This window comes from Rhinatrema bivittatum, chromosome 2 (assembly GCF_901001135.1).
Source record: "Rhinatrema bivittatum chromosome 2, aRhiBiv1.1, whole genome shotgun sequence".
Classification (NCBI taxonomy): domain Eukaryota; kingdom Metazoa; phylum Chordata; class Amphibia; order Gymnophiona; family Rhinatrematidae; genus Rhinatrema; species Rhinatrema bivittatum.
In genome coordinates, this window is record NC_042616.1 from 13,354,542 (window position 1) to 13,377,810 (window position 23,269).

At 42.5% G+C, this 23,269-nt stretch overlaps 1 protein-coding gene across 1 annotated transcript in view; it reads left to right on the forward strand.

Moving 5' to 3' along the window:
• Positions 1 to 23,269, forward strand: part of LOC115086231 (acid-sensing ion channel 1C-like) — a 461,666-nt gene that overhangs the window by 94,303 nt on the left and 344,094 nt on the right. The gene's annotated exons all lie outside the window — the stretch shown is intronic.

Genomic DNA, 23,269 nt, shown 5'->3' on the forward strand with positions numbered 1-23,269 from the left:
GGCTAACTCTGCTCACCACCCTGACATGGCCATGTTTCGGTATAAGTTCTACTTCAGGGGGTTTCACAACTCCTTTCAAAAAAATGCTCTCTTTCCTTCCAGCATATGTCCTGAAAGATTTCAGCTTTTTAGTAATTAATGAAAGACCTTTAAACATGGCACCCAAACACTCTACCTTTATACGTCAAAACGTGCTGATGTCATTGATTACATCAGGGAATACCAGTTCACTATTTCATTAAGTCCATCTGGATGAACCGATCTTAATTTGAAAATCCAAAATTGTTCGTGTCTATTAAGAACATATTGAATATCGCCAGCCCGAGATGACACTTGCAGCATTTCAAGAATAGTCCACCGAAAGTCTGTGAACAGATGTCCTTTATCAATACAGTGATTGACCAATGGAGCTGTCAACTTTGAATTCTTGATACAGCTTTTGTGTTCTAAGAGATGTGTCCGAATTTTTCTTTTAGTATGCCCTACATCGATCAGATTACAAGGACATTGAAGAACATACACAACATGTGTGGAATTACAATTTGTTGATTTTTTTCAAAAAAATTGTAAACCTGGAACCTGGGTGCTGCCACTCTGCTCCGAAAGCCAACCCGCACATTTTGCATTTGCCATTTGTTCATGTCCATCAGGCTGATTTTCTATGTTAAGATTGTGAGGGCTTGTCTGAAACCTCTCTCGAAGATTGTGACTCTTAGAAAAGGCAAAACGGGGGAACTTATCAAAACCTTGGTGGAGGGGATAACATATTCCAATGTTTTTGATGGATTTCAATGACATCTTTTACACAGTTGCTGTACTGTAAAACACATGTCAGTCCATCATTCTCACGGCTTGCTTTATACCCCAAAAGTAGCTCCCTGTTTGCAAAAAGAGCCTGTTTAAAAGCCTTTTTGATTACAGAGTGGGGATAACCCCATTTCAGAAAGCGGGACTTCATATCCTCTGATTGAATTTTAAATTCGGAAAGAGGAGAAACCACTAAATGTTGGATCCAAGATGGCTGCACGTCGCGGTTAGGAGTGAAGTGGTGCCCTGACTGCAAGCAAAAAACTTTGTTTCCTTTACCAAAATGCCTCCCAAAAGGAAAGGGAAAATTAGGGTTTACCCTTCTACACCCTTACCTTCAACTTCTACAGCGATACAACAGGAGATTATCCGATTCCTAACCTCATCAGTTTTGGAAACGCCAGGAGTCGAGAAGCCCTTGGAGGGTGAGACCAAGAGAGCGGTTCCAGCCCCGGAGGAGACTACACTGAGTCCAGACCTGAGGCCAGCCCCGACGCAAAGATCAGGGTCGCAGTTTCAGCCCGGAGCACTGAGCGAGGGAACCTTTTCTGGGTTGGATGCAGAGTCACCATCTTTCATCGCAGCCGTTCAGGCTTTACCAGCTACAGCGGCAACATCGGTCAAGACGCCCAGTGCGGGGATATCTAGAGCTGGCCAGGAAGAAGGGGCAACAGGGGTAAGTCACGAGAATAACGTCCTGCAGTTACAAGTTACTCCTGAAATCAAGCCCCTAATGATTCCTGAGCGCCCTGAGGTCGTCACTATGGCTGCACTTTGGGACCTGATGGTGGGGGTAGCTACCACGGTAAATAATCTGGCTATCAAGGTAGAGAGTTTGGCGTCTCAAAACGCCTTTACCTCTCTAGGTTTTCAAAGGAAAGTTGATCTACTATCAACTAAAGTGGATTTATTGGAGGAGAAGGAACGTGAAAATTCGAAATTTAAAGTTGCTTTGATAAAAGACAAAGAATTTCTCGCTAGAAGAGTAGAAGCCCTTGAAAACACTTCTAGATATTTAAATGTCAGAATTTTTCCCCATGTTCTAGGTGAAACTCATATGTTTCCTTGAAACGATATTTCCAAGAGATTCTTGGTTTTGAAGAATCTAATTTTCCTGTTATAAATAAGTGTTATTTCCTTAAAACTGTTTCCACAAATAGAATCAATTTACAAGATAACTTGACTGAAATACTAGAAGGTTCATCCCTAGAAGTGTTAGAGGGACTTTATTAGTATCATGTATATCTTCAGGGGATGTTCAGTCTATAATGAAAAGTTATTTTAGAAAGTTTCCTACCTTATTCTTTGCTGAAAATGTAAAAATTTTTCCTGACCTTTCTTCTATAACACAAGAGAAGCGCAGGGCTTTTCTAACCCTGCGCCAAGAAACAATTTCATTAGGATATTCCTTTAAGCTAAAATTTCCTTGCAAATGTGTAAAAGAGAGGTTCAGAAGTAAATATTTTTTTCACAGTTGAACAGTTGAAAACTTTCCTGCAATCCAAAACTCCCATTACTTCATCTCCCATAAATGCGTAAAAATAAGATAATTGAATGAAGACGTGCAGTTGATTATCTACTAATGTTTAATTATCTATAATATCTCTCTAAGTTTATGGATCTGGTTAATATACTATATTGATTTATGGATTAATAAAGTAAGGTAATTTTTAATTTATTTTACTTTGGAAATTGTATGAAGAAAAAATTTTTCTTTTCCCTTCTTTATGATGTTTTTCTGTATTTGCAAAAATTTGATTTTTTGTAATGTTTAAAAATGATAAAATAAAGAATTAAAAAAAAAAATTCGGAAAGAGTAGAACATAGCCTCCTTAATCTCAAAAATTGCTAATTGGCAGGTTATCTCGTAATTTTTTGGGATGACAACTGGAATATTTAAAAAAATGATTGTGGTCTGTCTCCTTCTGGTAAAGTGTTGTTTTCAAAAAATCACCTTCCCTTATTATAGTGATATCCAAGAATGCTATAGAGAGTACATGATATTTCAACGAGAATTTCAAATTTGCATTCTGTCCATTCAACCATGTTACAAAAACAAGAGGATCCTCCTCACAGGAACCTAACCAAATGAAAAAAATGTCGTCGATGTAGTGCCACCATACATAGATTTGACTAAACCAATATGATGGATACAGCATTTCTTCTTCGAAGTGAGCCACAAAAAGATTTGCGATGTTGGGCAATGGTAGCACCCATCGCCACTCCCTTTACTTGAAGATAGTATTGCCCCTCAAACATAAACATTTTTTTGAATATTACTAATTCTAGTAGGGATACCAAAAAGGAAGTAGGTACCCTATGGGCGTGTTCTCGATACTCTAGAATTTTTTCCATCAAATTAAATGCCTCATTTTGTGAGATATTTGTATATAACGCCTCAACATCAAGAGTTGCTAAAATACATTCTTTCGGTAACGGGGGCATTTTATCAATCAAGGCCAAATCTGTGTTGTATCTTGAACAAAAGAGGCCGTTCATAGTACAAATGGTTTTAAGAAAAAATCCAAAAAATTTGATAGAGGTTCAAGAATAGACTCTCTACTAATCAATGACATCAGTACGTTTTGATGTATAAAGGTAGAGTGTTTGGGTGCCATGTTTAAAGGTCTTTCATTAATTACTAAAAAGCTGAAATCTTTCGGGACATATGCTGGAAGGAAATGGAGAGCATTTTTTTTTAAAGGAGTTGTGAAACCCCTGAAGCAGATCTTATACCGAACCATGGCCATGTCGGGGTTGTGAGCAGAGTTAGCCTCCAGATATAAAGCTAAGTAAAAACGGCTCTCATGGGGGAGAGCCGAGGAGAGGAGAGAGAAGGGCTCGAACCAGCCTACCATCACCCACCCGAGCTTGTTTCCTGATTACCAACGCTGACAACAGCTGGGAGACTCGGCGTGTAAGATCTGGGACTGACGTCATAGACAAGCGCCTGCCTATAAAAACGGGCAGTCTGCGGCGCGTGTCGCCGCCGGCGCACCTCCTAAGCTGCGCGCTCCCAAGGGGCGCGTGGCTTTGTCCGGATAAGTCTGGTAAGTCCGGGGTTAGTATCGGGGAAGAAGGAAAGTACTCATTTATTCTTTTTGTTCCAAGGCGGGTGTATGGGGAGAAAGAGAAAGGTGAAGTCCTTTCCGGCTTCCCCGATAACTCCCCGAGGCCCCATGGACAACCACGTCATTCGACGGGTTGAAGCGCCATTAGGGGAAAACTCAGGGGAACATTTTTCAGCTTCCCTGAGCCCCGGCGAGGGACCAATACTTCCACCCCAACCGACGGCATTATCTCCAATATCATTAGATAATGCAGCGGCAAGCACCTCCCAAAATGGGGAGGTAAGCTTAGAAACTGCAGATATGGCATTAGGAGCTTCAACTCCTATTGATAATCTTTCATTGTCAGGAGAATTGTTGCGGCCCGAACAATGGCCTTCAACTCCTCCAGACAATGTTACCTTAATCGATATTTGGAAAATGGTGTCGTCTGTAAATGCTAATATCCAACAAATGAAATTATCTTTACCAATAATTATAAATGAAAATAAGTCACAAATTGAAGATCATGGAAAGAAAATAGTGAAAATGGAACAGGAGATAGGAAAAATGGCAACAAAGGTTAAATTATTGCAAGATACAGAGTCGATCCATATCAAGGATAGCCTTTCTATCCATAGGGACTTAGAATATATTGAAAATATGCTACGATACAAGAATTTAAGATTAGTTAATTTCCCGCAGACGAGACTCCTCTCCCCTAAGGAAATGTTTTTAAAATACCTTAGAGAAATTATGTAGTATGAGGTTAAAGATATTCCACAAATATCTAAGGTTTTTTATTTTCCTAGAAGATCCATTAGGGATAGTAAAGAGGAAGAGAGGAAAAGGTGGAGGACCCAACAATTGGAGTCTCCACCTTTCTAGAAGAATCTATAGATATAATTAATAAAAGATCTACATTGTTTGTATCACTACAATTGGAATCGGAGAAAGATAGATTATTTAGAGACTTCTTTAGATTTAAAGAATTAAATTTTTGTGGCCAGCCTATTCAAATATTCCATGATGTATCTAGAGTTACCCAAGTGAAGAGAAAGCATTTCTTGTCTCTAAAGACTAGGTTGGTAGCCTTGGGAGCAAGTTTCTTTCTAAAATACCCATGTTCATGTTTTATAACATATCAAGGAAATAAGTTTAGTTTTAATGATCCGATGCATTTGGAGACTTTTTTGCAGGATAAAAGCAATGAGGGAGGAAATAATGAAGTCCAACAAAGGTAGATATCTCTCTTACTTGAATCTTTGTTAATAAGGGAAAAAATGTATTTTGGTTTCTCTCCCCCAATTATGAGTTTGTAATTACAGATAAATGAGTTTTGTACAAATGTTGGACAATTATGATCTGTAAATTGCTATCTACATATTTTGTTTAAATTGATTTTAAATGAAATTCAATAAAAAAAAAAATAAAAACGGCTCTCATTAGAGATTTTTGCAATTAAGATGATATTTGAGATGTGACTGTGACTGCATTTTAAGAAAAACTTGAAAAGTTCATAGATTATGGACATAAAAAAAGAAAAAAATATATTTAAATAAAAGTGGACCAAAAGGTTATACAACTTTATCAGTTGGTTTAAAGTTGTTCCCATGAAGGTCCTACAAAAATAGTTGATATAAAATACATCTGATATAATGTGATAAAACTATACTGAGGAACAGTGTGGTGTGTTCTCCCTTGTCCCACTTACGTAGCCCAAAAGTGGAAATGATATGGCATAAGTCCGCATAAGCAGGAAGAAGGGAGAGGCCATGCCATTGCCACCGAAAGCAGGAGAAATAATAGTGCATCCCATGTTGTAGGAAGAGGCAATATCAAGCCTAGATCCACACAGTGTTTGAACTTAGGAGCAGCAGCATGGCCCTTGCCCACCTCAGGAAGTAGCAGCATCTATCCCCGTACATGGTCAGAAGTAGAAAAAGGAGTAGGGGCTCATAGGTGCAGGAGGAGAAGCATGGTCACGGCCCTTAAGCGCAGGAAGCAGAGCAGCATTAGCCCCCTCAGCCTGTAGAAAGATGAAGAGTCCCATCTACCATGTGAGCTGAAGGAGGAGACTTCTGCTGCATAGTGGGTTGTGAGGGAGAGGAAATGAGAGAGAGAGAGCATGTCTCTGCGTATGAAAGCATATCTATGTATGTGTGGGTGTATGTGATAAAATCTGTGTATGTGGTTATGTATGAGAACGTGTGTATATGAGCATGTGCCTGTGATTGAGCATGTGTATATGTCTCTGTATGTATATATGTGTATGTGTGTGTATATATATATCTGTATGAACCAAATCATAGTGAATCTGGAAGAGGTGGTAGGTAGGACTGTGACAAACTAAAGAGTAGTAAATCACCTGGATCGGATGAAAACTAAAAAATGAAATTTCAGACATATTTCAATTAATTTGTAACTTATCCCTAATTTTTTTTTAGTTCAAATCTTTTTTATTGAAAATGTAACAAAAGTACAGAACAAAAATATACTGGGTCTAAATAAAAGAACAAACAAACAAAACAAGGAATCAGGGCCTTGAGTCAATAAGTCAATGGAACAAATTATGGAAAGAAAATCGTACATCATCAGGTTGTGCAACATAGTATTACTTAATAGAATAAAAAAAGTCATCAAGTGGCTTCCACAACTATGGCAATTATGCTAGCCATTGGTACTTAACAGCTACAGCTTTTTCGTATTTACAATAGAGACAAATAGAATTCCACCAAAAGTGCTCATTCAGTAAATCACTTTGCTTCCAGTTAGATATGATTAAATGTATAGTAACAACAAGGAAAAAATCCAACAAATTACAGTGAGGAAAAGAAAGAAAGAAGGGCAAGGCCGCTCCCCAAAAAATAATGCGATAAGTGAGAGAAACTTCCAAAGCCAGATTGAATGGGAAGGGAGAAAGGGGACACATCTCTCTTGTATCCCTGTGTAAAATGACTTGATAGTTTGTCCTATTATTAAGATATAAAAAGGTAGATGGGTGATGGTAAAGCAGCAGAATCCAGGTCAAAAAGGTGGGACCAAAGCCAAACCACCGGAGAGTAGTGAAAAGATATTGCCATTCAACATGGTCAAATGTTTTTTCAGCATCAAGAGAAAGAATCAGAGATGCAAGGGATTTGGCCACTTCTTGAATGTGAAGAAAAAAGCAAGCATTATTAGAAATTAAGTAATGTTTAATAAATCCAGATTGGTCAGAGTAAACAAGATGCTGCATAACTTCCATCATCCTGAAAGCCAAAATTTTGGCAAACAGTTTATAATATATATTTAAAAGAGAGATAGGTGTGTAATTGGATGCTAACTGGGGATCCCTACCTGACTTTGGAAGCACCACTATGCAGACCTTTGTGAAAAAAGAAGTAGGCTTAGGATTAGACACTAAATCAGAAAAAAATCAACAATCGAGGCACAAGTTACTTTTGAAAGGCCCGCTTGAAATCTACAGTGAAACCATCCAGGTTGGGAGCCTTCCCACTCTGCAGAGTTGACAAAGCCGTAGCAATTTCCATAGTTGTGATAGGGCTATCTAGGAGACTGATACAAATCATTATAAAAATCAAGAAAAGCTTGTAAAATATTAGTGTCAGAGAGTAAAACATCTCCAGAGGGAGAATTAATTGCTTGAATACGCTTTTTATCCTTTTTCTTTTTAAGGTCGGTGGCTAACAAGTGACCACAGTTATTGTTTTCCACATAGGGAGGAGGGAGAGGAATAGCCTAGTGGTTAGAACAGTGGGCTACAAGCCAGGAGACCAGCGTTCAAGTCCAGCTGTCACTCCTTGTGACCTTGGGCAAGTCACTTTACTCTCCGTTGCCTCAGGTACAAACTTAGGGGTAGATTTTATAATTTTGCACGAGCACGAACAAAAGTACGCTGGATTTTATAAGATACGTGCGTAGCCACGCGTATCTTATAAAATCCAGGGTCGGCGCGCGCAAGGGGGTGCACATTTGTGCAACTTGTGCGTGCCGAGCTCGGCGCGCGCTGCCTGTTCCCTCCAAGGCCGCTCTGAAATCGGAGCGGCCTTGGAGGGAACTTTCTTTCCGCCCCCCCGCACCTTCCCCTCCCTTCCCCTACCTAACCCCCCCGGCCCTATCTAAAACCACCCCCCTACCTTTTGTTGGCAAATTTACGCCTGCTCACTCGATCCGGGGGCTGGTCCGGAGGCCTCGACCACGCCCCCGGGCTGGCGCCACCTCCGGTCCTACCTCCTCGCCGCCCCTTTTACGAAGCCCCGGGACTTACGCGCGTCCCAGGGCTGTGCGCGCGCGCCGGCGGCCTATGCAAAATAGGTGCGCCGGCGCGCGTAAATCCGGCTGGATTTACACGCGCAGGGCATTTAAAATCCGGCCCTTAGATTGTAAGCCCTCTGGGGATAGGGAAATACCTACAGTACCTGAATATAAACCAATGTGATATCTGAGATTGAATGTCAGTATATAAAATAAATAATTCTGGGCCTGCTGAGTAAATAGGAATTTGCCAGCATGAGAGCTTAAAAGCTTCTCATATTCATAATGTGCTCTTTGTATCCATCAAAGTAGTAGGAGAGGGAGGAGAAATATGATCATCCTCCAATTTAGCCACCTTCATCTGTAAAGAGCTGCACGCTGCTTTTTCCTAGATCTGATACTGTAGCTTATATTCTCACCTCTGATAGTAGCTTTAAAGGCAGCCCATACTATTGGAGAGGAAATAGGGGTGACATTATGCAAAAAATATTCAGCAATTTTGTCACGGAGGAAATCAGAAAAGGAGGAATCGGCCAACAAGGTCGAATTAAGAACATAAGAACATGCCATACTGGGTCAGACCAAGGGTCCATCAAGCCCAGCATCCTGTTTCCAACAGTGGCCAATCCAGGCCATAAGAACCTGGCAAGTACCCAAAAACTAAGTCTATTCCATGTTACCGTTGCTAGTAATAGCGGTGGTTATTATCTAAGTCAACTTAATAGCAGGTAATGGACTGTTCATCCAAGAACTTATCCAATCCTTTTTTAAACACAGCTATACTAACTGCACTAACCACATCCTCTGGCAACAAATTCCAGAGTTTAATTGTGCGTTGAGTGAAAAAGAACTTTCTCCGATTAGTTTTAAATGTGCCACATGGTAACTTCATGAAGTGCCCCCTAGTCTTTCTATTATCTGAAAGAGAGAAAAAATGATTCACATCTGCCTGTTCTAGACCTCTCATGATTTTAAACACCTCTATCATATCCCCCCTCAGCCATCTCTTCTCCAAGCTGAAAAGTCCTAACCTCTTTAGTCTTTCCGCATAGGGGAGCTGTTCCATTCCCTTTATCATTTTGGTAGCCCTTCTCTGTACCTTCTCCATCGCAATTATATCTTTTTTGAGATGCGGTGACCAGAATTGTACACAGTATTCAAGGTGCGGTCTCAACATGGAGCGATACAGAGGCATTATGACATTTTCCGTTTTATTCACCATTCCCTTTCTAATAATTCCCAACATTCTGTTTGCTTTTTTGACTGCCGCAGCACACTGAACCGACGATTTCAATGTGTTATCCACTATGACGCCTAGATCTCTTTCTTGGGTAGTAGCACCTAATAAGGAACCTAACATTGTGTAACTATAGCATGGGTTATTTTTCCCTATATGCATCACCTTGCACTTGTCCACATTAAATTTCATCTGCCATTTTGATGCCCAATTTTTCAGTCTCACAAGGTCTTCCTGCAATTTATCACAATCTGCTTGTGATTTAACTACTCTGAACAATTTTGTATCATTTGCAAATTTGATTACCTCACTCGTCGTATTTCTTTCCAGATCATTTATAAATATTGAAAAGTAAGGGTCCCAGTACAGATCCCTGAGGCACTCCACTGCCCTCTCCCTTCCACTGAGAAAATTGTCCATTTAATCCTACTCTCTGTTTCCTGTCTTTTAGCCAGTTTGTAATCCACGAAAGGACATCGCCACCTATCCCATGACTTTTTACTTTTCCTAGAAGCCTCTCATGAGGAACTTTGTCAAATGCCTTCTGAAAATCCAAGTACACTACATCTACCGGTTCACCTTTATCCACATGTTTATTAACTCCTTCAAAAAAGTGAAGCAGATTTGTGAGGCAAGACTTGCCCTGGGTAAAGCCATGCTGACTTTTTTCCATTAAACCATGTCTTTCTATATGTTCTGTGATTTTGATGTTTAGAACACTTTCCACTATTTTTCCTGGCACTGAAGTCAGGCTAACCGGTCTGTAATTTCCTGGATCTCCCCTGGAGCCCTTTTTAAATATGGGGGTTACATTAGCTATCCTCCAGTCTTCAGGTACAATGGATGATTTTAATGATAGGCGAATTGAACCTCCATAAATGATCTTCTGCAGAAGGGGAAGTCAAAATAGGATGAATGGCAGTGGATTGAGCTTGGGGGAACTAGGGTTCCAGATACCAAAAATAATCAATACAGGAAAACATGGAATGAGGAGGGGAGAAAAAAGTATAATCTTTATCAATGGGGCATAATAATCTCCATGGGTCAGCCATACCAGAAGTATCAATGAAATTGTGTAAAACCATATGGGGCGGATTTTAAAAGCCCTGTGCGCGTAAATCCTTCTGGATTTACGCGTGCAGGGCGCCAGCACGCGTAAAGGGGCAGGAGGGGGTGTGTCCGGGGGCGTGCTGCAGCGTTTCGGGGGTGGGCCCGGGGGCGTGGGCGAGGCCTCCGGACCAGCCCCTGGGACCGGAGGATGGAGCGGGGCTGCCGGCAGGCGCGCGCAAAGTTACGCCTGCTGAAAGCAGGCGTAACTTTGCCGACAAAGGTGGGGGGGGGTTTAGATAGGGCCGGGAGGGTGGGTTAGGTAGGGGAAGGGAGGGGAAGGTGGGGGGAGGGCGAAGGAAAGTTCCCTCCGAGGCCGCTCCGAAATCGGAGCGGCCTCGGAGGGAACAGGCAGCGCGCGCTGGGCTCGGCGCGCGCAGGTTGCACAAATGTGCACCCCCTTGCGCGCACCGACCCTGGATTTTATAAGATACGCGCGTAGCCGCGAGTATCTTATAAAATCCAGCGTACTTTTGTTCGCGCCTGGTGCGCGAACAAAAGTATGCGATCGCGTATTTTTTAAAGATCTACCCCAAAGATTAAAACAAAAACAAAAGATCCAGTCCCTAGCCATAATATTAAGATATGGAGACATAAGAGGCACAACCCGCAGAGAAAAATGGCAATGAGAAACGAAGAATGACACAATAACAATGGGAAAACAGCCCTGCAAAGGAATGTATCAAAAAAAAAAGATAGAGTGCAAAAAGAGTATCCTTAGCCAAATTGGCAACATGTATATAATGAGCCTCAGGGCAGGGCCAGTAGGTAAAGAAGATCCAGCTGAAAGCAGAAAATGAGGATATGCCTATATAAGACCCCCCCCCCCCCCCCCCAAAAAAAATTGAATATTGTAAAAAAAAAAAGTCCATCAAATCCAAAAAGGAGCTTCGACCTCCATCAAAACTGTCTGCCACACTGCAGACAACATCAGCAAAGAATTAAGCTGGCATATCAAGACAGCTATTGAAAAACAAAAATGATGCTCCCAGCAGAAAATATAAGGTAATACGGATCATGGACAAGGGATCATATATTCAGGTTATAATGTGCTGCATATTCTCCAAAGAAGTAAGAAACGAAGCAAGATCTTCTGGCACTTCAAAGGATCTGGTCTGGTAGTGGCAAGTCACTTTCATTTGCGCAGGGTAAAGAAGGCCATAGTGGGCCCCCAAAGCTTGTAGACGGGGATATAGGGCCAAAAGGCCTTGCGCTTTACCGCTGTAGATTTGTCCAAATCCAGTATGAAAAGAAGAGTTCCCTTGATATGTGACTAGTGATCAAGCGTGCTTCTGAAAGAATTGCCAAAGCTTGCAGGTATCTGAGTACTTTAAACATTACCGGGCTGGGAAATCTAGTGGCCTAGATGGTATCCAGTGCGCCTGCTCGAATTTGAAGGGCAGATTAAAGGAGAGCTGGAGGTAAGCTAGGATCATAGTTGTTAGAAAGCTTATCATGTCTGACACCTCTGATCCTTCGGGAATGCTGAGAATCCGAACATTGTTCCAGCGATTCCAGTTAGGAGGTCCTCCATGCCCCTCTGAAAGCATTCCACCTTTTGGATAAGTTGAGGGAGCGGACTAGTTGCTAACAATAATGATGCCACTTGGGATTCAACATCATCGAGCTGCGATTGAAAAGTTGACATTTGCTGAGACATCCCAGTTAAATCCTGCTGGATTGCCAACGTCGCATCGATATTGACCTTTAGCATTTCCTTAAGCTGCTTGAGCTCCATAAGCACTAGCTCGGCTGATGCCATTGATTTAGTATGTGTCACCTTCTTCGGGGTGGGGGGATCTTGATGCGCATGTTTCATGCCGGTAGCCACTGTGAAAGCAGCTTCTATCTTGCTCAACTTCGTCCCTGACATTACCAGGCACTAATAGTGAGGAGGTCAAAGTTAGTCATGACAAATTATAAGGGCAAAGGATAGGAATAAAAAAAAAGGATCTTGGAGAACAGCTAGATTAAACAGCCATCTTGGTATTTGCTCAAGAGCATCCCCAATTTGTAACCTATGGTATTTAAGAGCTATTTGCTCACTCGTGCATTTAATATTGTATAATTACAATGTGAATGTTTTATGATATTATTGTGAAATCATGGAGTGTTAACTGTTGAATTTCCCTGTTAAATTTACTTCAGGTATGTAATCCAGTGAATTTTTAGGGATAAGTCCCTAATGTTAGTTTGGAATAATTTGAGATGGTTTCTATGAAACCTATATTTATGAGTGTCATTTTTATGTTTTTGTTTTTATTATTATGTATGTTTGTTATGTATATCGCCTAGGCCTTCTAGTGTTAGGCGATTAATAAATTTTATTAAATGAAAAATCTTTAAAATCATCCGATGTACCTGAAGATGGCAAATGTAACCCTGATATTTAATAAAGGATCCAGAGGTGATCCGGGAAACTATAGACCGGTGAGCCTGACTTCAGTGCCTGGAAAATTCGTGGAAACTGGTATAAAGAATAAAATCACAAAACATTTAGATAGACATAGTTTGATAGGACACAGCCAACATGGATTTACCCAAGGGAAGTCTTGCCTCACAAATCTCCTACATTTTTTTTTTTTTGAAGGGAAGGGGTGAATAAACATTTGGACAAAGATGAACCGGTATTTGGATTTTCAGAAGGCGTTTGACAAAGTTCCGCCTGAGAGGTTTCTAAGAAAACTAAAAAGTCCTGGAATAGGAGGCGATGTCCTTTTGTGGATTGCAAGCTGGTTAAAAGACAGGAAACGGAGAGTAGGATTAAATAGTCAATTTTCTCAGTGGAAAAGGGTAAACAATTGAGTGCCTTAGGGATCTGTACTTGGACCGGGCTATTGCCAGGTACTTGTGACTTGGATTGGCCACTGTTGGAAGCAGGATACTGGGCTTGATGTACCCTTGGTCTGACCCAGTACGGCATATCATGTTCTTATTCTCTTATAATATATATACGCAAGAGAGGAAAGTTTGTGAGCAACAAGCCCACTTCTCTCCCCTGCTAATCCACGATAGTCTAAGGCAGGGGTCGGGAACCCATGGCTCGCGAGCCAGATATGGCTCTTTTGAGGGCTGCATCTGGCTCGCAGACAAGTGTCGCCATACTTCGCGGTTCCCCGCTGACCCAGCTGCTCCCCGGTCCTCCGCCGCCCGGGCTTAAAATGCTGTCAGCCCGGGCGGAACGCGGCAGGACAGCTGGAGTCAGCGGCACCGGCGTGCTCTCTTTCCCCCCCCCCCCCCCCCCCCGCGGCCCGGAAGAGGAAGTGGAGAGCATCGGGTGCCTGCGCGGAAGAAGAGACCACACTAGCGTAGTCTCTTCTTCCGCGCAGGCACCCGATGCTCACCACTTCCTCTTCCGGGCCGCGGGGGGGGGGGAGGAGAAGAGAGCACGCCGACTGGAGTCATCCGGGTGCCTGCGCGGGAGTCATCGGGTGTCAGCCGGGTGCCAGCGCTGGAGTCATCGGGTGCCTGCGCGCCCGATGCTCTCCACTTCCTCTTCCGGGCCGCGGGAAGAAGAGAGCACGCCGGTGCTCTCTTCTTCCCGCGGCCCGGAAGAGGAAGTGGAGAGCATCGGGTGCCTGCGCGGGAAGACCCGCGCAGGCACGCTACTGTCCGACGGGAAGAAGATTGCAGCGCGGCTCGGAGGAAAATGAAAATCTTCAACCGCGGCCGATGGGACTCCGCCTTCGCCTCCGCGAGGGCTGAAAATGAAGGAGGTTAGCGTTGGGAGGTGGCTGCTGCTGCCGCGAGTTCCCGGGGGGGGGGGGGGGGGAAGGGGGAGAGAGAGAGTGAATGAATGAGCGAGCAAGCATGTGTGTTTGAGATCCTGTGTGTGTGAGTGAGAGATTGCATGTATGTGAATGATTGAGAGCCTGTATATGTGAAAGAGAGTATGTCTGTGATTGAGATCCTGCCTGTGAGAGAGAGAGCATGAATGTAAGTTTACCATTGGGAACCTGTATGTGTAAGTTTGTAATTGAAAACCTGTTGTTTGAAAGAGTATGTGTGTATGATTGAGATCCTTTGTGTGTGAGAGAGATCATGTGTATGTATGATTAAGAGCCTGTGTGTATAAGTAAGAGAGAGATCATGTGTGTCTGTGTCTGATTGACAGCTGGTTTAGGTGATGGAGCATGTGAGTATGTGATTGAGAGCCTGTGTTTAAATGAGAGAGAGAGACCATGTGTGTCTGTGTGATTGAGAGCTGATTTAGGTGAGGGAGCATGTGAGTATGTGATTGAGAGCCTGTGTTTAAATGAGAGAGAGAGACCATGTGTGTATGTGTGTGATTGAGAGCTGATTTAGGTGAGGGAGCATGTGAGTATGTGATTGAGAGCCTGTGTTTAAATGAGAGAGAGAGACCATGTGTGTATGTGTGTGATTGAGAGCTGATTTAGGTGAGGGAGCATGTGAGTATGTGATTGAGAGCCTGTGTGTAAATGAGAGAAAGAGAGGACATGTTTGTAAGCATGTGAATGAGAGTCTGTGTGTGAGAGAAAAAGACAGCATGTATTTATGTGATTGAAAGCCTGTGTGTGTGTAAGCGTGAAAAGATAGACAGCATGTGTGTAAATGTGTAATTAAGAGCCTATATAAGTGAGAGAGAAAAAACATTTGTATATGTGAGTGACTGAGAGCATGTGTGTATAGGTGTGTCATTGAGAGCCAGTGTGAGAGACAGCGCTGGTATGTGACTGAGAGAGGAGAAAGTTCCAAGCAAACCACCCCACCTCCTGCTAATTCAGAACAATCTCAGGACACCTGGATATCAAACGTTCCCAGGTATGCAGAGCAAAAAAATGTTTGTATCCTTATTATTTTTCATTACTGGATCTTTGTGTCTGCTATTTTGAAATATTTTGTTGGTATCTGGAAATGTTTTATATGAGTTTTTAATTATTGGATATTCCACTCATCAGCTGTTTCGAAATATGTTCTTTTTGTTAGTACACTTTTACTGCTGATGATTTTATATTTCTTGATTTGTTTTATAAGGATGTGTGATGTTTCTTTTTTCCTTTGTTACACTGCATACAGAGACTCTGGCTTGTTGCAGTTTCCAATTCAGTTTTTGTCTGCATGCTTCTTGTTATGCGTTTTGGTCTCTTTATTCTATGTTAGGTGAGGGACAGCACGTGATTCAGGTGAGGTTTTCTGCTGGCGTGTAGTTTCTGTGTAGGACTCTATAGCAGCCTGACTTGGTCCGTTTTCCTAATAGGAGATGTATTGGTGTCTTAAGGCCTGGTGTAATATTTTCAGAGACTTATTGTACTTTAAAAGTGTGATCTTACATAAAATGTACACATTTACTTGTATTTAGTTTTAAACATATTGTATGGCTCTCATGGAATTACATTTTAAAATATGTGGCGTTTATGGCTCTCTCAGCCAAAAAGGTTCCTGACCCCTGGTCTAAGGGCATCTGAAAATCAAAAGATCCCAGTATAGACAGCAGGGTTTTTTTCTTATTAATTTTAAGTACTGGCTGGTGTTGGTATCTACTGTTTTGAAATATTTTATTGGTCATAGAAAATGTGTATGAGGTTTAAATTATGGGATGTTATTCATCAGCTGTTTTGAAATATTCTTTTTCTTAGTATGGTTTTACTTCTATTGATTTATATTTCCTGATTTTACTGTTTGATGTTTTATGAGGCAATGTAATGTGTCTGTTTTTCTCTTGTTGCATTGCTTAAATAGTCTGGCTTGTTGCATTGCTTAAATAGTCTGGCGGTTTAGGGTTCAAGTTTTAGTCTACATGTTTTTATTACTTCTTTATGGTCACTTTATTCTTTATTTGGTGAGGGTTTGTTTTTATTTTGCATGTATGAACGAGTTGATGAATTCTGTTAGCATTTAAGTTCTGTATATAGCTGTATATAGCAGCTTGTTTTCCTAATAGGTGTATTGGTGTATTAAAGCCTGGTGTAATTATTTTCAGTATTACCTTTTCATAGGTAGGGTTGTTACTTTTGAGTGAGGGCAGTTAGTGCTGTTTTGGTATGGGAGGTTTACTACATTATAGTTGTAATTCAGTTAACTCATGGCTTTCTGAGGGCCAAGCCTATTCCCATCAAATATTACTATAAACCTAATACCAATTCCAAATGTGTTTTCTATTTTTTTTTGTAGGGTTTTCTGGTTGGCACCACAGCAGTGCATGTAAATATAATATACATGTTATAAGTGATATTTTTACCTCAAGATTGTACTTTGTGTTCTTTTTACTGTAAACTCTTATTAGAAATGCATAGACATGCATGTGTAGGGCGGGTGTGATGGGGAGGAGTGGCAGGTTGTAATATTCGCCTAGGGTGCCTTGCACTGGCCTTGCTGTACCTACATTGTTAGGCACATATTTTTTTGTGCACAAAACTTCTTGCTGTATCAGGAGCAAAGTTTGTACAGAAAAGGTTTTTTACACAACTGCTGGTTAAACTGTGCCCTCTGCTGAGTACTCCTTATTGCATTGGGTCCCCAGTGAGAAAGTATTTCCTCACGTTCCCTCTCAGCTTCCTTCTCTAGTTTCATGCAATGACCTCTTGTCCTTGAGCATTTCATTCTAGGGAAAATGCTGCCTTCTGGTGCATTATGGAAGCCTGCCAGATATTTCCATGTTTGTATGCCTGTTCTAGTGACTTCGGGCATGTCTTTGTTATTCTAGGAGAAACAAGGGTCAATAGACCAGCTGTAGGTGAGACCTCTTTATTGGATCAATTTAATTCATCTGCTCTTGAAAGCTTGTTACAAACGTATTAAGTAAATCCAATAGCAAGGGCTCGCCTACAGCTGGTCTGTTGACTTTTACATCTACATAGTCCTATCGAGTAACGGATCCAGAGCCTTTTTGTTTTTAGGTAACTCCAGCTGGTGATCAAATTCTCTGCCAAAGTCTGTTTGGGGTCTGGAATTATATGTAGATGCAGGGGCCAGAGCACAGGCAGACAGGTTTATTTAATGAGCATAGGACGGCTTTCTGCAGGAAATATTTCAGGGCCCGTGGTACAGAGAGGCCATATTCAGTGGTTTCTGCAGCCCAGAAGAGTTGTTCGAAGTTTTGTTTTTCTTTAAAATCAGGCTACCTTTGATTAAGATCTGGAAAGCATATTCCAGATATGCTTTAGGTTTTGCATGTTGTTTCATATCTCATTTATCTTGTCTGCATGTCTAGATTACATTGTAAGCTCCATGGAGCAGGGAACTTCTCTCTATGTGTATTTGTGCAGTGTCTGGTACATCTGCCAGTAATGTAGAAATTAAGAATAGTAGTAGCGCTGGGGGTCACAGTGAAGAAATCATAGAGAACTTTTAATGACTGAAAATGTGTTGAGTGAGGCTGTAATTCAGGATAGGCAGGGGACGAGGGATTTATAATATTCATCAAGGGACTTTAAACTGATTGACTGAAACTGATTGACAGGGAAAGATAACAGTATGTTCAAGGTATAGGAGGAAGAATCAGCAGCAGGATACTAGAGGGAATATTGCCCCTGTCGTCAGAGCCCACCTTGAGTATAGGGTGGCCAATTTTTCCATGGACCATAACTTGTCACCCCACTAAACTTAATGCTTGGGGGGGGGGGGGGGGGGAGGTTACAGGTTACTGTTAGTTGTTGGTTCACTCATTACATGGCTTTCAAGCACCCTCTCAATATTCTTTGTTTTATAACATGTTATTTCAACTATCCTCATAAACCACAACCACAGCCTTGCTATTTATCACAGCTCAAGCCTTTCATATACACACCCACCTCCCTGCTTCCCCATAAGCACACAACCTCCTCTGTCATACACACAACCTCCTCTCTCATACACATGTACATCCACACACTCCCAAAAACACAGCCTCCTCTCTCATACACATGTATAAACACATTCCCAAAAACACAGCCTCCTCTATAGTGTACACCCACACACTCCCAAAAACACAGCCTCCTCTTCCACACACTCCCAAAAACACAGCCTCCTTTCTCAGACACAGGTGATTTGCTCTCCCTTTCCTTAAACCCTTCCTGGACTGGAAAATTGGGCATCCAAATGGCAGCTGAAATTTAATGTGGATAAGTGCAAGGTGATGCATATAGGGAAAAATAACCCATGCTATAATTACACAATGTTGGAGTCCATATTAGGAGCTACCACCCAAGAAAGAGATCTAGGCGTCATAGTGGATGACACATTGAAATCGTCTGTTCAGTGTGCTGCGGCAGTCAAAAAAGCAAACAGAACCTGGAGTGCATACCATCCGGTCCAGGTGATTTGCTACTCTTTAGTTTGTCAATCTGGCCTACTACGTCTTCCCGGGTTCACAGTGATTTGGTTGACTTCATCTGACTCATCACCCTTGAAAACCATCTTCGGAACTGGTATCTCTCCAACATCCTCATTAGTAAACAGAAGCAAAGAATTAATTTAGTCTTTCTACAATGGTCTGATCTTCCCTAAGAGCTCTTTAATCCCTTGGGGGCGGATTTTCAGAGCCCTGCTCGCGTAAATCCGCCCAAAACCGGGCGGATTTACGCGAGCAGGGCCCTGCGCGCCGGTGAGCCTATTTTACATAGGCTCACCGGCGCGCGCAGAACCCCGGGACTCGCGTAAGTCCCGGGGTTTTCGGAGTGGGCGTGTCGGGAGGCGTGTCGGGGGCGGGGCCGGAGCGCGCGGCGTTGCGGGGGCGTGTTGGCAGCGTTTTGGGGGCGGGTACGGGGGCGTGGCTACGGCCCGGGGCGGTCCGGGGGCGTGGCCGCGCCCTCCGTACCCGCCCCCAGGTCGCGGCCCGGCGCGCAGGAGTCCCGCTCGCGCGCGGGGATTTACGTCTCCCTCCGGGAGGCGTAAATCCCCCGACAAAGGTAGGATGGGGGTTTAGACAGGGCCGGGTGGGTTAGGTAGGGGAAGGGAGGGGAAGGTGAGGGGAGGGCAAAGGAAAGTTCCCTTCTAGGCCGCTCCGATTTCGGAGCGGCCTAGGAGGGAACGGGGGTAGGCTGCGCGGCTCGGCGCGCGCAGGCTATACGAAATCGATAGCCTTGCGCGCGCCGATCCAGGATTTTAGCCGATACGCGCGACTACGCGCGTATCTACTAAAATCCAGCGTACTTTTGTTTGCGCCTGGAGCGCAAACAAAAGTAGGCTGTTCGCGCTCGTCTGAAAATCTACCCCTTGGTGTCTAAACAGTCCAACAGACTCCCTCGCAGGTTTCCTGCTTCGGATAAATTTTAAAGTTTTTATTATGAGTTTTTGCCTCTATGGACAACTTTATTTAAAATTCTTTCTTAGACTATCTTATCAATGTTTTACCCTTAACTTGACAATGCTTATGCTTTTTCCTATTTTCTTCAGATGGATCCTTCTTTAAATTTTTGATTGATATTTTTTTTTGGCTAAAATAGCCTCTTTCACCTCACCTTTTAATCATACAGGTAATCATTTTGCCTTCCTTTTCACCTTTCTTCATATGTGAACTACATCTGGACTGCACTTCTAAGATAGTATTTTTAAATAATGTCCACACCTGTTGTACACTTTTAACCATTGCATCTGCACATTTCTGGATTTTTCTAACAATTTTCCTCATTTTATCAGTTTCCCTTTTGAAAATTTAGTGCTAGAGTTGTAGATTTACATATAGTCCCCCTTCCAGTCATTAGCTCAAATTTGATCATGTTATCACTATTGCCATGTGGCCTCACTGCTGTTACATCTCTCATCAAATCCTGCATTCCACAAAGAATTATATCTAAAATAGCTCCCTTTCTCATCAGTTTCTAAACCAATTGCTCTATGAAGCAATCATTTCTTCCATCCAGGAACTTTACATCTCTAGCATGTCCTGATGTTACATTTACCCAGTCAATATTGGGGTAATTGAAATCTCCCATTATTACTGCACTGCCAAATTGGTTAACTTCCCTCATTTCTATTAGCATTTCATTATCTGGCCAGATGGATGGTAGTATACTCTTAACACTATACTCTTACCCAACGCACATGGGACTTCTACCCATATAGATTCTACCGTGCATTTAGTGTCTTGTATGATTTTTATCCTGTTGGATAAAGCGCCATACACCCACTAAGTTGATCCTCCCTATCATTGCAATATAATTTGAACCTTGATATAGCACTGTCCCAGTGGTTATCCTGTTCCTACCAGACATAATTGGTATCTCTGAGACCTCTCTCATCATTCACTGCTATGCACTCTACCATCTTACTACTTAGACTTCTGGCACTGGCATACAGACATTTCAAAGTGTGTTTTTTGTTTGTATTAACAACCTGCTTTTCAGTTCTTAGGGATAATTTGGAATCCTTTAGCTCAAGTGATTCTTTACTTATAGGCACATGGATTAGTTTTGCTTTTATTGGAACCTCTCTGTTGGGTTGCCTTAACTCTCCTGTTTCATTAGTATCCTTCAAAGATACCGTCCTCCAAACCATACACTGCTGAGTGACTGTCTGCTTTCCCTCTGGAACAGCCTGGTTCCATTCTGGTTAAGGTGCAGTCCATCCTTTCAAAAAAGTCTCCTCTTTCCACAAAAGGTTGTCCAGTTCCTTACAAAACTGAATCTGCCTTCCCTACACCATCATCTCATCCACGCATTGAGACTCCGGAGCTCTGCCTGCCTCTGGGGACCTGCCTGTGGAACAGGGAGCAATTCGGAGAATGCTACCCTGAAGGTTCTGGATTTCAGCTTTTTTTTTTTTAATTATTAGTTTTTGTTCTCCGAAAACCAAAAATGAGAATACATCCATAATGCAAAATACGGTAGTACAAACATTTTGCTAAAGACAACATACCATTCGTATCAAATGAACTAACCCATCTCCACAATTTGACCGCATTATCTGTACAAAATCGTTAAACATGTTAACTAAATGAAAAATTGTGAACCGTTGTGATGGCAAAACCAGGCGATATATAAAACTTTATAAATAAATAAACATATTAAGTTTTTCAATTACATCATGCTTCTTGCAGGAAATCCCTCCCTCCCCTTGATGACTTTATCAGACCTAAGACTAAAACTATAACAGAACATTAAAATGTGCATCATCAAGGAAAATAAAGAATATTTCAAGTTTTCTGAAGTAAAAACACTAATGTCTGAGGGCCCATCACATACAGAGTATCAAGAGGAATCAGATTGCCTCCAGCCAAGTAAGGGTCCCATGTTTAGGTAAATCTACTAAGCTTGTGGTGTTTTAAAGCAGTGATTTTACTCATGGTGCAGACTCTGTCCATTTGTGAGACCACTCCCTGTCTCGTTGGTACATGATCCTGTCTCCAGAATAGGGCAATCTCCATTCTTGTAGTAATGCAGAATTACTGGACTAGGACCTGAGCAGCTGAATCTTCAGCAGGAGCTGAGAAGTTCAGAAGTGCTATTTCCTTGGAGAGCTGGGTTGATTTCTTGAGGATCTTGGAGAGAATAGTAGATATCTGTTGCCATAAAAGTTGTATATGGAAGCATTCTCACCACATGTGAATAAAGGTCCCCTGAGAAGAACAACCCCGCCAACACTGATTGCTTGTTTAAAGGCAAAATTTATGAAGCTTGACAGAGGTATAGTACCACCTGTATAGCAATGTATAGCTATTCTCGAGTAGCAAGGAGGAAATAGAGGATGTCTTGGTCATCTGGAAAATGGACGAATCCTCATCTGAAAATGTAAAGCCTAGATCATGTTCCCAAGCTCTTATGTGGGCGGGCTTGTCCTTCAGGCGAACATTCAGTAACATATAAATTTTAGAGATCATTCCTTTCATGATATAAGAGCGAGAGCAATATCCTTCAAAAAGAGACTTCTCTGGGAATAATAGAGATTTCATTTGGAGGTCAATCACAAAGGGGTAGATTTTATAATTTTGTGCGAGCGCGTACTTTTGTTCACGCACCAGGTGCGAACAAAAGTACGCTGGATTTTATAGGATAAGCGCGTAGCCGCGCGTATCTTATAAAATCTGGGGTCGGCGCGCGCAAGGGAGTGCACATTTGTGCAACCTGCGCGCGCCGAGCTCGGTGCGCGCTGCCTGTTCCCTCCGAGGCCGCTCCGAAATCGGAGCAGCCTCAGAGGGAACTTTCTTTCCACCCCCCCTGCACCTTCCCCTTCCCTTCCCCCGGCCCTATCTAAAACCCCCCTACCTTTTGTTGGCAGATTTACGCCTGCTGAAAGCAGACGTAAATCTGCGCGCACCAGCGGGCTGCTGGCGCGCCATCACCCGACCTGGGGGCTGGTCCGGAGGCCTCGACCACGCCCCCGGGCCAGCTCCACGCCCCCTCCCCGCCCCTTTTAAAATCCGGCCCAAAGTGTTTAATCTGAAGGTAGCAAAGGAATTCAGATTGGGGGAGCTGATATTTAGTCTGCAAAGCATCATAGGATAGAATATTCCCTTTTATACATATGTTCAATAAGGAGAATTCCTTTATCTTTCCATGCTTTGAATGATTGGATGGGCAAGTAGGGAGGGAACATGAGATTGTGAAAGATGATGATTGAAAATAAGATATTGGGCCCACCAACCGATGTTTCCAAACTAACCATGTGTTCAGGGTATGTTGGGTAGTGGGGGCCAGGTTGGGCAATGATGCCAGGAATGGCACGGTTGCCACAAAGTAGCCTGTAAAGGCATGTCATTCAGCCAGAATTGTTATATCTATACCCACTGTTTAACTGTTTAACTAGAATTGTGCGAGTCAATAATGGGGCGCAACTGGGCTGCTGTGTAATACCAGAGTAAATTGGGTATCTCCAACCCGCCATCTAATTTAGACTGATAGAGAATGGAGTAGGCCACTCTGGGAGGTCTTTATTTCCA